General features: G+C 47.7%; 1 long non-coding RNA gene across 1 annotated transcript; it reads right to left on the minus strand.

Moving 5' to 3' along the window:
• Nucleotides 1–2,865: 2,865 nt before the first annotated feature.
• Nucleotides 2,866–5,821, minus strand: LOC128096771 (uncharacterized). The gene is made up of 2 exons (XR_008213741.1): nt 4,433–5,821; nt 2,866–4,337 (listed from the first exon to the last, which is right to left on the minus strand). It is a non-coding gene; the product is annotated as an uncharacterized LOC128096771 (long non-coding RNA).
• Between the last annotated feature and the right edge of the window lie 7,972 nt (nt 5,822–13,793).

Below are 13,793 nucleotides of genomic sequence, written 5' to 3' on the forward strand. Positions count from 1 at the left end.
TCTCGAAAAAAAAGAAAAAGAAAGAAAGAAAGAAAGAAAGAAAGAAAGAAAGAAAGAAAGAAAGAAAGAAAGAAAGAAAGAAAGAAAGAAAGAAAGAAAAGATAACAATAGAGTAAAACCTATGAAGTTTTGTGCGCGCACACACACACACGTGTGTGTGTGTGTGTGTGTGTGTGTGTGTGTGTGTGTGTGTGTGTGTGAGTGAGCTTAATTTTCAGCCAAACTGTTGAGTATAGATGCAAAAGGCAAAATGTTTAAAGGTGTGCAGGAGTTTTAGTCCAAGGTTCATCCCTGGATCTCTGCGATGGATGCCTGAAGATGTGAGGATGTGCTGGGCCCCGCATCCAAGCTGCAGACAAGTTCTTCTCTAAATGTTACCAAGGTGAGAGGTGAGCTGGCTTGTGATGGAGGAGAAGGTGGGAGGAAGGAAGGGTAGCCAGTCCGAGAAGAGATCATCTGGCAGAGGGAGGGAAGGAGGCATCAAGTGGGTGCTTCCTTTGTCTATAGGAAATGTATTTATCTCTGTGTGTGTGTGTGTGTGTGTGTGTGTGTGTGTGTGTGTGTGTGTGTGTGTGTGTGTAAATGCTTGCATACATGGAGGCCGGAGGTCAATCTCTGGTGTTGGTCTTCAGACGCCACCCAGCTTGTTTTTTGGTTTGGGTTTTTTTTGTTTTTGTTTGTTTGTTTTTTCCGAGACAGGGTTTCTCTGTGTAGCTTTGCGCCTTTCCTGGAACTTGCTTTGGAGACCAGGCTGGCTTTGAACTCACAGAGTTCCGCCTGCCTCTGCCTCCCGAGTGCTGGGATTAAAGGCGTGTGCCACTACCCGCCCGGCAGCTTGTTTTTTGAGGCAGGATCTCTCACTGGAACTAGAGCTCACTGATCAGGCTTGGCTACTGGTCTGGCAGTCCTAAGGCTCATCCTGTTCCTGCCTGCCCAGTGCTGGGATTACGTGTGCGCACCAGCCCAGCTTTTTTTTTTTTTTTTAATTTATTTAACTTTATTTTATGTGTGTTGGTATGAAGGTGTTAGATCCCCTGAAACTGGAGTTAGAGACAGTTGTGAGCAGCCATGTGGGTGCTGGGAATTTAACCCAGGTCCTCTGGGAGAGCAGTCAGTGCTCTTCACCGCTGAACCACCTCTCCAGCCCCCAGGCCCAGCTTTTTATGTGGGGGCTGAGGACAGAACTTGGTCTTCAGGCAACCGACTGGGCAAGCTCTTCAGCCCTTGTCCTCGCACTTACTAATGGCAGAATCTTCTGGTAACTCATCGGCATTGCCATTCTTACTTCCTGTTACAGATGGAGAAGGAGACCGTTGTTGACAGGGTCCTCAGGCAGCACAGGGTGGATCTGGGATTGCCACCTGACCTGTGGGATGAATCTGTCAGCCACCTACTGTTGTTTATTTTTTTTCTCTTTTTGGGGACCCGCCACCCAGCTCCTACATAAGTCACACACGGAGGCTTATTCTTACTTATGAATGCCTGGCCTTAGCTTGGCTTATTTCTTGCCAGCTTTCCTTAACTTATCCCATCTACTTTTGCCTCTGGGCTGCTGAGGAGTTGGGTGGCTGGCCCCTGGAGTCCTCCTCCTTCTCTAGCTACTTCTCTTTTCTTCCTCCCAGATTTCTCCTTCCATTTATCCTCTCTGCCTGCCAGCTCCACCTACCCTTTCTCCTGCCTCACCACTGATCATTCAGCTCTTTATTAGACCATCAGGTGTTTTACACAGGCAAAGTAACACAGCTTCACAGAGTTAAACAAATGCCACATAAACAAAAGTAACACACCTTAAAATAATATTCCCCAACAACAACCTACACAGAGGTAATGTACACACTGGGGAAGGGAAAACAAGGACATAGTGGGTGTATATCAGTTCTTCAAACTCACCATGCTCATAGATGGTAAGACTATTGCGGGAATCCCAGACATCTATTTGCTGATAGTTCTATGGAAGGCCAGTCTCTCCGGCTAATTTCAGCTCTCCAAAGGCACCAAGAAGCCACCATCCAGCCTCAGGTCTTTTGCGTGTTTGTCCCTACCCTAGAATGCTCTTCTCTGCTCTTCAGGGCCCGGTGCCTCCTTGTCCTTCAGCTGTGACTTTCTATTTCTCTTTTATTTATTATTTATTTATTTGAGACAGTGTCTCTCTAAATAGCCCTGGCTGCCCTGGAACTCTCTCTGTAGACCAGGCTGGCCTCACACTCACAGAGATCCACCTGCCTCTGCCTCCCCAGGGCTGGGATTAAAGGTGTGTGCCACCACACCTGTCCTTCTACTTCTCATACAGCCTCCCTCCCTGGGTGCTCTTTATGACGGTGTCCCTGGACTGTTCAAAGCTTTGTTAACCAAGCTGGACTCCCACCTCACCTAAGAAGTGCACTCCGTAGATGTTTCCATGTCTAATGTAAGTAGGAACACCGATCCTGCCAGATCGACCTCCCCATTCCTGCAGAGGTCTCTTGCCATCCCTGGCCTCTGCAGAAATACATGGAATAGGGGGCTTGGAGAGATGGCTCAGCACTTGAGAGCACTGTCTGCTTTTCCAAGGGACCCAGGTTCAATTCCCAGCACCCACATGGCAGCTCACAGCTGTCTGTAACTCCAGTTCCAGGCCTTCTGACATCCTCACACAGACATGCAGGCAAAACCCCAATGCACATAGAATAAAAATAAATTTTAAAAAATACATGAAATGGGGTTGGGCTATAGCTCATTCTGTAGACTGCGGGTCTAACATGCATGGGGTCCCAGGCTTGATCCCAACACCACATAAACTGGAAGCTTCAGAAGCTCAAGCCCTCCTTGGCTATGTAGTGAGTGAATGAAAAGAAGAAATAAAGGAAAGAACACAGTGCTCCTGGGTAAGGTGGAGGGAAAAGTTTATTGTAGATAAAGGAGAGAGCATAGCCAGAGGCAGAGATTTCTGGGAGAGTCCAGAGTGGACATGACCAGACTGAGCTGGGGAGAGAGGGAGGGGAATGGAGAGGGGTAACCAACATGGCTGGATTATATAGAGCAGGGCAGCTGGGGGAAGGGCGGCCCAACCCCTGGGCTGCAGAAGTTTAGGGTAGGGGCCGGGGTCTGCAGACCAGGAGGACCCTGTAACAGGTAGGGATTGAGGCACTCAAGGAGAACCTGGCCAGACACTGTCTGCTTTGATATGTTAAACAGGCACTTCAGACATTTGTCCCAGGTTTGAGACCTAACAATGAGTTAGAGACCAGCCTGGGCTACAGGAGACCCCTTATAAAAAGAAAAAAGATTGACAATAGACAAATGAAAGTGAAGATTCCATGGTGTTCTACAAAAGGAAGCAAGGGTTTCCTTTGGAGCATAAGTTAGGACACTTCAGGGGAAAAAAAAAAAAAAAAGACTTCGTTTGTGTCTCCAAAGCCCCACATCTTAGCCATCTTTCTTGCGCTGCCCACACACCACCCTGTGCTCGGCATGGGGTGCACACACTGGGTACTGGGTAGGGACCTGGCCCAAGAGTGAGTAGGGGCACAGGACCAGCCCTGTCGTTTGCCAAGCTGTGGACTCAGAGTCTTCTCTGTCCCCTGGGGACCAGCAGGAACACTGCACAGGAATGAACCCAACTCACACAGTCCCTGTCACGTGTAGTGACAGCCCGGAGGAGACAGTGAAACCCATCCTTAGAATTCACCCTTCTGAGAAACCAAGGAACTTAGTGTATGACAGGATCTCCTGGCTCCGAGGCCACGATGGCTCCACGGCTTGAGAGGCATCTTGTCCACGTCCTCATTGGGGCAAGCAACAGCTCCCATCTCTGGCACCTCAGTCCCGTCCTCGTCATGACCCCTTTGATGACACATTCAGGCTCCTCTGACCTAGAAGGGCCTTCCAGAAGGGCCCCTCCTCTGGACCTTGCCAGCTCCTTCAGCTGAGCCCAACCCTCCTGTCCCTTCAGTCATGAAGCCTTACACAGACCCACTTGCTGCCTTCCTGCAGGCCCCGGGTGGGTGAAACGACTCCGGCAGTGCGTGCTTCCTGTCTCAGGTGCTGGCACAGTCAGCCGTCCATCCCCAGGCCGGGATGGAGTCACTGCAGCAAGAGCCCTGTGCTGGACCCAATATTCCAATCACAGAGGCAACTAAAACTGTCACATAGCTAAGAACATGCTGAAGAAAATTACACAACTTTACTGAAGGACATAAAGAGAGATCCCAGTCAATGGGAGACGCTCCACCTAGGGGAAGGTTCAGGGCCATAAAAATGTCAGCTCTCCCCAGAGCAATCTATAAACTTGATGTAATTGCAGTAAAAATATCAAAGGGACTTTTAATAGAATGGGACAAGCTGACTCTCAAGTTAATCTGGAAGGGAAAAAGGATACAAATCCGATTACACAAGAAAACACAGCAGAAAAATATACAGTACTCTGTTATAGGAAAACACACATAACATTCACCATTTTAACCTTTTTAATTGTGTGAATCGGTGGCATTCGGCATATCCCAAATGCCTTGCACTCATCAGCACCGTCGTCTCCAGAACCAAATGAAAACTCTGGGCCTGTTAAACATTGACTCTCATTCCACACTCCTCCTGCAGGAAAGAAAAAAAAAAAGATTACTTTTTGTGCCTTTTATTTATTTGTGTGTGTCTAATGTATGTCTGTGTGTTTGTGTGCAGTCTTGGGTGTGAGTGTGGGTACACATGGAGGTTAGAGGGTGACCTCACTTTCCACCTTGCTCGCCTGTTGTGCACACTGGCTAGCTGCCCTTGAACGCCAAGGATTCTCCTCCCATCTCCATCTTGTTGTACAAGATGGAGCGCTGGTTCGTTTAATCAACTTGACACAAACCAGGGTCACCTGGGGAGAGGGAACAGAAATTGAAGAAGTTCTTCCTTCAGCTTGTCCTGCAGGCATGTCTGTGGAGCATTTCCTTGATTCCTGATTGATGTGGGAGGGCCCAGCCCACTGTGGGCACACCACCCCTGGGCAGGTAGACCTGAGTTCTGTAAGAAGGCAGGCTGAGCAAGCCAGTAAGCAGCCCTCCTCCGTGACCTCTGCATCAGTTCCTGCCTCCAGGTTCCTGCCTCGAGTTCCTGTCTCTGCTTCCCTCAGTGATGGACTGTGAAGGGGACACACAAGTCAAAGAAACTCTTTCCTCCAAAGTTGCTTTTGGTCACGGTGTTTATCGCAGCAACAGGAAATAACTAGGTGGCATGGGTCCTGAGGATTTGAACTCAGGTTCTCACATAAGTGCTCTTACCCAGCCCTATTTTTGTGTTTTGACACAGGGTTTTGCTACGTCGTCCAGACAGGCCTCAGACTCACTATGTAGCTCAGTATATACGCCTGACTCAAATTCTTCCACACTCCTCTTCCTCCAGCTTCCAGAGTGGGAGGATTACAGGCACGTTCCACCGTGCCCAACAAAGGAAAAAAATTGAGTGAAGCACTCAGGAGGCAGAAACAGGAGGATCTCTGTGAGTTCCAAGGCAGCTTGGTCCACCTAGTGAGTTCCAGGTAACCCAGGGCTATGTAAAGAAACCCTGTCTCAAACAAAACAAACTTTTTTTTTTAATTAAAATGAGTTGGGGATGGAGAGATGGATCAGTAGTGGGTAAGAGTGCTTGCTGTAAAAGCATGAAGACATGAGTCTGGATCTCAAACACACACACAAAGAAGTGGGAGTGGCCATGTGTGCCTGCTGGGAGTGTCAGAGACAGGAGGATAGCTGGGAGTAGCTGGAAATAAAAAAGGTGAGCTTTAGCCTCAGGGAGAGACAGACTGTCAAGGAAATAAGAAATAAGGCCAAGAGCTATAGAGGACATTGACCTCCTCTGGCCTACACACACACACACACACACACACATACACATACACACACACATACACATACACACACACACACATACACACACACACACACACACACACACATACACATACACACACACATACACATACACACACACACACATACACATACACACACACATACACATACACACACACACATACACACACACACATACACACACACATACACACACACATACACAAACACACACACACATACACACACACATACACACACACACATACACACACACATACACAAACACATACACACACACACATACACACACACACATACACACACATACACACACACATACACACACATACACACACACATACACACACACACATACACACACACACATACACACACATACACACACACACACATACACACACACATACACACACACACATACACACATACACACACACACACACACACACACACACACACACACACACACACACACGGAAACATGAGGGACTGGTCGAGCCAAAAATAAAAATATTTTATAAAACACGACGAATTCCATCTATCCATCTATGCACTCTAAGTGAAAGATTTCAATCTCTTGGTGAAGATATTACTTAATAAACATCAGAACAAATGGCCCTACAATCCGAAAAGAACAAAATTTGAACGCCATCTCACGCTCGACACCCATACAAGTCCCTTTGATAGAAAGAACCAAACGTAAAAAACAAAACCCCAGAAAAAGCATTAGAAGAAAAATAAGAAACACATCTGGACTTGACTACACGAAAACAGTTAACTTGCAAATGACAGAGGCGTGCGTGTATAAAGTAAAAAGACGACAACCTCGGGGATCACAAACCCACCACAGACATTCGGGAACGCTGCGAGAACACAACTTGAAATAATAATAATTTGGCTTTCATTTTCCTCCCGCTTCCTCACGTCAATCAGAGGCTCCAGTTTATCTCAAGGAGAATTAGAGCTTTTACAGCAAGAAGATAAAGAGAGAGAAACAGCCAGCGTTCCCATGTCATTGTTCTGTAACTTCCCAGCCAGTGCAACTGAAGCCCACATCAGAAACGGCGCTTTAGAAAGGCGAAGCCTTTGATTCGGAAGGACTGCTTTGGCAGAGAGAAGAAAATGTTCTTGAAAATCAAAAGGGAAGGTCCCGGGGAAAGTTGGAGATAAATGTACGCCTTAACTAGAGGTCCGACAAGACTTGAGAAGACCCGAGCTGTGTGCCCCTGGGGAAGTGCGCGGGGCACTGGGCAGGGAGACAGAAGGGAAGCCAGAGAGAGCAGCCACCTTGGCAGAGGTCAAGGGATGTGGGAGGAAAGAATCCACGCTGCGGGACTTCAAGGTGGGGCGATCAGTGCTCAGAGGTCGCTAAACCCCCTCCATGAGCAGCTGGAACTTCTGGGATCCAGGCCACCCCCTCCCACTTCCGGCTTACCTCCTGCGGCTTCTCTAGTGTCTGCCACAGGCCACCTTGGCTGGGGAGCCACGCTAACCACTGGGCCCTCCACTATCTGCCAAGTGATACCCACCGGTTCAGGCTTTTCTGAGGAGCCCATCTGCATAGGAACACTCATCAGCCTCCCCAGCCAGAGAGCTCAACTGTTGATATCCACAGAGGAAGCCACAGTATGGAAGTGAAAATCTCCCTGCAATCTGTACCTAGGTACAGCAGAGTAGATCGTGCTAAATCTACCCTGGCTGAATAGCTCTACAAATTAAGAAAAAGCCCCCACTAGCCAGGTGGTGGTGGCACATGCCTTTAATCCCAGCAGAGACAGGTGGAGCTCCGTGAGTTTGGGGCCAACCTGGTCTCTGAGTGAATTCCAGGTCAATCAGGGTTACATACAGAAACACTATCTCTAAAAATCAAAAAAATAAAATTAAAAAAAAATTTTAAAGAAATGCTTGTGCTTAGTGAGGGCCGGAGACACCTGCCTGAGGTGTCCAGAGGGCAGGTACTGCACCTGGCCACAGTAACTGAGTTTCCAGCTCATGTGAGAGAGACCGTCAAGACACTGCACACTCGGTCGGGAAACCACCGCTTGCCCCATGCCCGAGCTCCGCTTGGACCACGCCCTGCAGCTCTCCTCAGCTTTTCTGTACCCGGCCTTAACTGGGAAGTCACTCAACCCTGAGCAGGCCCAGCTTGGAAATCCAGGGAATAGAGGCCAGGACTGGAGTCCTGGAGGGATGCCTCAGCTTCCTGTCTTGTGAAGGCTTTCTCTTACTCAGAGAGATCCCACTGGGCTCAAGTCCAGTTGCCCACAGTGGGAACCAGCTCAGAGAAGACCCTGTTGGAGGATCTTGTGTCCTGTAGAATGTCCTCCGTCAGAATGCGTCTACTGCGTTCTTCATGGTGCCCTTCCTTTATTCCTCCTTCCCTGTATTTCCAGTAACTAGAGGTCAGTCTGAGGTTCAGCTCTCCGACAAGGTCCCATAATGGTGCTGGCACTGCCTGGCCATATGTCTATGGCCAGTCCTGGAGGTCATTAGTAGACTCTCCTGTGTGTTCTGAACCTGCCACTCGAGGGAATTCTCTGGTCCTAAGAAGTACTGGGAGGTTAGCGTCCCTGGAGGACACTTAGATAAGGACAGAGTGGGAACCAAAGGCTAAATCCCCAGCCTCCTTGCTCTCTAGGGGAGGTTTCTGGAATGTTCTGTAGTCTGAGCTCCAGCTGCCTGATTGTAACCCACTCAATAGTTCATTTAAAACAAAACAAAACAAAAAAAAAAAAAACCCAGGGTTGGGGATTTAGCTCAGCGGTAGAGCGCTTGCCTAGCAAGCTCAAGGTCCCTGGTTCGGTCCTCAGGTGGGGGGGGGGGGGGATACCACACACGACCTTCGTGTGTGTGTGTGTGTGTGTGTGTGTGTGTGTGTGTGTGTGTGTGTGTGTGTACACCTAGAGCTCGCCAATATAGCTAGGCTGACTCCCGGTGAGGTCCTGGGGTCCCCTGTCTTCGTCTCCACTGTGGTGTGATTACAGGCACATCCCATTGCACCGGGCTTTACATGCGCACTGGCGATCTGAGCACAGAGCCTCATGCTCGTGTGGCAAGCCCTTTAGGACTGAGCCACCCCGGCCCTGGCAATTCTTTTTGTCGGCTCCCTTCCTCCCCAGCATCACCACCCCTCTCCTTTAGCCCTAAGACCGTCTCTCAAATAAACTACTTGAACCCAGATCCTTTCTCTAGGGTCTCCTGTTTGGGAAACACCTCACAGGCAGGGGTTTGTGTGTCACAGAACCTCCAGGGACACACAAAGTTCTCAGGTGTCGGTGCGATCAGAGGTAATGGTCCGCTTCCCATTAGGACATTGCTTATCAACCTCTCCGATTAATCGGTCCATCCATCAGCGATTATTGCCTGAATCAATTATTTTATTAAGGGATATAAAAAAGTGGTTTTTCTAATCCTATCAATCCTTCTGCTTTTATTAGCTGGGAGATATATATATATATATATATATATATATATATATATATATATATAAAACTTTCCCTCATAAACCAGGACTTTCAAGTTGAGATGAAATAGTAGAGGAATGACAGACTACAGGCCTGATTCTTTCCTTCCTCATTGCTAATTCTCAGGATGAGGAACTATGCCCTAGTTCCTTCCAATGGTATTTATAATGATATCTGATGGGCTTGGGGCTCCCTCCCCCCTGTGTTTCTATCAGTGTTGTTCTGATTTGAATCTGATATGTCCCCCAAGGCTCCTGTTTGGAGTGCTTGCTTCCTGGCTGCTGGCTTAACTTTGGGAGGCAGTGGAGTCTTTAGAAGGGAAGGCCTACCTGATAGAAATAGGTCACTGGAGGTCTAGGAAGACGGCTCAGTCCATAAAACGCTTGTCTGGCCAGCATGAGGGCCCAAGTTCAGTGCCCATGTACAGAAGTCTGGGACTGTGACACACACTTGTAATCCCAGTGCTGGGGAGGCAGAGACAGGTGGACTCCACTGGCCAACCAGCCTAGAATAACTCGCAAGGTCCAGGTTAGTGAAAGAATCTGTCTCAAAAAACAAGCTGGATGGCTCCCGAGCAATGCCATTTGGCTTCACATGCACATGCCCACACATCATGTGTACCCCACCTGCCGTGGACCTTCTCACGTGTGAACTCACAACGAGAGGAGGAGGAGCTGGAAGGATGGCCCACATTATAGAGCACTTGCCAGGAAGACCCGACCACCCGAGTCCGATCCCTGCAACCCAGTGTCCGACCGAGCTTTCTGTTGCTGTGATAACATCATGAAGCAACCTGGAGAGGAAAGGGTTAGTGTGGCTCCCGTGTTCCAACCACAGTTGCTCAATGATGGAAGTCAGCGTAGGAACCCTGGAGGAATGATGATTACCTGAGAAGGTCCATGGGGTGGGGTACGCATGATGTGTGGGGGTGGGCGTGCAAAGCCAAATGCTCTCCGTAGCTTGCTCAGCCTTTCTTACACAACCCAAGACCACCTGCCCAGGGGTGGCACCACCCACAGTGGGCTGGCCCTCCCACATCGATCACCAATCAAGAACTTGTCTACGGGCCCTTCTGATGGAGAGAATTCAGCTGAGGCTCCTTCTTCTCATGTGACCTTAGTTTGTGGGAAGCTGACATGACTAACCAATACTCCAAGTGAAGGTGGAGGAGGAAAACCGACCCCACAGAATTGCCCTCTGACCTCCCTACACATATGCACAGACACATCACACCCGCAACGGTAACAATAATAATAACAATAAATATTTAGAAAGAGGAGGAGGTCACTAGGACCAGGCCTTTGAAGGTTAAGTCCAACCTTGGCTCTGATCTCCTCTGCTTCCTGGCCAGCAGCGATGTGAACAGGCACTACACAGGTTCCTGCCACCATGGGCTCAGCCATCCCTCCATGACTTTTTATTATGATGGACTGTAACCTTCTAAAACAAGGGGTCAAAATAGATCTTTCTTCTCACAAATTGTTTCTGCCAAGAATTTTGTCACATCAACCCAGAAGGAACTAATACACATGTGAACAGATGATTATTTACATGATCAATGAACTTGAATCACTCTTACCTTTCCCCAGTGGGCATCCCGACCCTCAGGTCCTTTGTCCCTCCCCAGTGGGCATCCCTGCCCTCAGGTCCTTTGTCCCTCCCCAGTGGGCATCCCTGCCCTCAGGTCCTTTGTCCCTCCCCAGTGGGCATCCCTGCCCTCAGGTCCTTTGTCCCTCCCCAGTGGGCATCCCTGCCCTCAGGTCCTTTGTCCCTCCCCAGTGGGCATCCCTGCCCTTAGGTCCTTTGTCCCTCCCCAGTGGGCATCCCTGCCCTCAGGTCCTTTGTCCCTCCCCAGTGGGCATCCCGACCCTCAGGTCCTTTGTCCCTCCCCAGTGGGCATCCTGCCCCTCAGGTCCTTTGTCTCTCACATGTGTTTGTCAGCCTTGACCAGTGTCCTCACTTTCTGGCCCACTGAGACTCCTCAGGCTTCCATACCCTATTTCCTGGTCCAGCCCTGGACTCAGCCATTCCTCCAAGGAGCCCTGGCTCCTGGTGTTTGGAGAACACTCTGACCCAGGCTGTACTCAGTGACTGGATTTTCACTGTTTCTGAAGGTTGTGGGTAGATGGAGACAGCAAATCCATACTTCCAACAGAAAAACCCAAAGAATGGTGCGTGCCTGCTGATCTCTCCAAGTCAAATATAACATTTCAAGGTTTTATTTAGTCTCTTTGATCTTTTCCCCAGACCTCCTTTCTCACTGACGATCTTAGATTTCAGCATTAGCATAATTACTTATTTATATTACCCTGTGATTTTTTTTATAAAAGTTTCAAAAATAGCGACAATATTTTTTTTTTCTCTTACAGTAAGACTTTCAAATGAAGTTTTAAGACTCCTTTGGAGCTCTTCTTCTCTTCAGAAGCATTTCTTTAAGGACGTACGGCCTACAGGCTGTGAGGTAAAGCCCTTAAGCCAGATATTTGCACTGAGTGATTACATCACCCGCTCACTGTACATTTACGGTCTTCCATTTCAGAGTGTCTTCAGATGATAGAGGTTGTTTTTTCCCCCCTCCTTCCCTTTTGATTTAATGTTATTTTGAATCTATTAAATATTTATATGATTCCAAAGTCAAAACCACATAAAAGTATCTAGAGAGTTCCATTTCCATCACACTCTCGCTACCCTGTTCCTTCCCTTGTAAGTAATCATTTTTTATTGCTTTCTGCTTAGCTGTTTCTCCTGACAGGGCTTTTTTCTTGCAAATATAAACCATTTGTGTACACATCTATACCCTTCTGCTATGGGTTGGATCTCAAACGTTCCTCAAAGGCTGGTGTTTTAAAGACTTGGTCCCCAGCAGATGGTACAGGGTGTGTGGGACCATTTGGCAGTGGAGCCTACTGGAAGGAAGTTAGGTTATTGGGGGCCTTAGAATCCTGGTCCTTTCTTCTCTCAGTTTACAGACTCCCACAAGGCAAACAACTGTAGGCCCCACATACATTCTCTACTGTAATGTTCTGCCTTGTCACAGGCTCTCACGACAGGGCCAAGCAGCCATGGACGGAAATCTGAGTTATGACCCCAAATGAACCTTTCCTTCCTTGAAGTATTTTTGTCTCGGGTGTTTTGTCACAGTGGTGGAAAGCTGGCGTTCTGCTTCCCCGCTGTTCTGCAAGGACAGTGTGCTATGTATCCAGTCCTGCACTGGTGCTTTTCTACTTCCCAACACATCCTGGAAGCCACTGCATCACACGAGCCTTCCAGGTCCCTTTTCAATGTACTCGGTTGCGTGAATATACTACAGCCATTCGGGTAATCTCCTAATGGTGAGCATTTCGATTATTTACAATTTTTTGCTGTTTTAAATAATGCAGGACAAGCAACCTCACATGAAAGTTGTTTTGGTATTGTTTTCCCAGTGACCCTTTAGTTGAGAACACTGGATGTAGGGTTACCGGGTCAAAGGGAAAATGCATTCACAATACTGTCTCTCTCTTTTAGAAAGTTTGAAGCTTCCCTCGAAATGAGTTGTACTATTTTACATTTGCACCAGCAACCACTTTTAGCCATTCATTCAATAAACACATATCATATACCTACTAAGTGCCAGGCACTTGTTTATTTCCCAAAGGTACATTAGTGAAAAAGACAGACATGATCCTTTCACTAAAGATCTCAGTGTGGGGAGGAAGGTCAAATCAACAGATAACCACACAAATAGTCACATATTCATTAAGAAGAAGCATCAACTCTTTTTACAGTTTACAGTGAGAAGCTGGGTGTAGTGGTACATGCCTGTAGTCTCAGCACTTGGGATGTGAAGACAGGTAGACCAGATGTTCGAGGCTGACCTCAGTGTCCTGGTTAGTTCTAGCTGTCAACTTGACAGAGCCTAAAGTCATCTGAGAAGGGGGTCTCAACCCAGGGCTTACTCAGATCAGACTGGCCAGTGGGCACGTCTGAGGGAGATTATCTTGATTTTTGATTAAGGTGAGGGCCCAGCCCACTGTGGCAGCAAAGGAGATACCACTATAAAGAAGGTGTTTTTCCCAGACTGAGGCTCCTCCATCACATTCAGGGTTTCCAGACCCCTTGAATTTCTTCAAATTTGGGAAATTCAAAAGTATAATTTGTGGCAGTGGAGAACTGTCTTAGCTTTCCCCTTTAAAAAATTTTTTTAAAGAAAAACAAATCAGAAATTTAAATAATCACATTAATTAAAATGGAAATGCTTTATCATATGAAACCTATAGAATCTATAGGAGTGATCAGTATTCAGAAGTTAATTTACATCTTCACATTATTTCACTGTAAAAAATGCTGAAAATAAATGAGCTAAATTTGTAACTTAAGAACTTAGAAAAAAAAGATTGGGTGTGGTAGTGCATGCCTTTAATCCCAGCAGAGGCAGGCAGATCTGTCTGAATTTGAGGTCAACGTGGTCTACACAGTGAGTTCCGGGTCAGCTAGAGCTACATAGTGAGAATCT

This window comes from Peromyscus californicus, unplaced genomic scaffold, assembly GCF_007827085.1.
Source record: "Peromyscus californicus insignis strain IS unplaced genomic scaffold, ASM782708v3 Scaffold_5__1_contigs__length_169319896, whole genome shotgun sequence".
Taxonomy (NCBI): domain Eukaryota; kingdom Metazoa; phylum Chordata; class Mammalia; order Rodentia; family Cricetidae; genus Peromyscus; species Peromyscus californicus.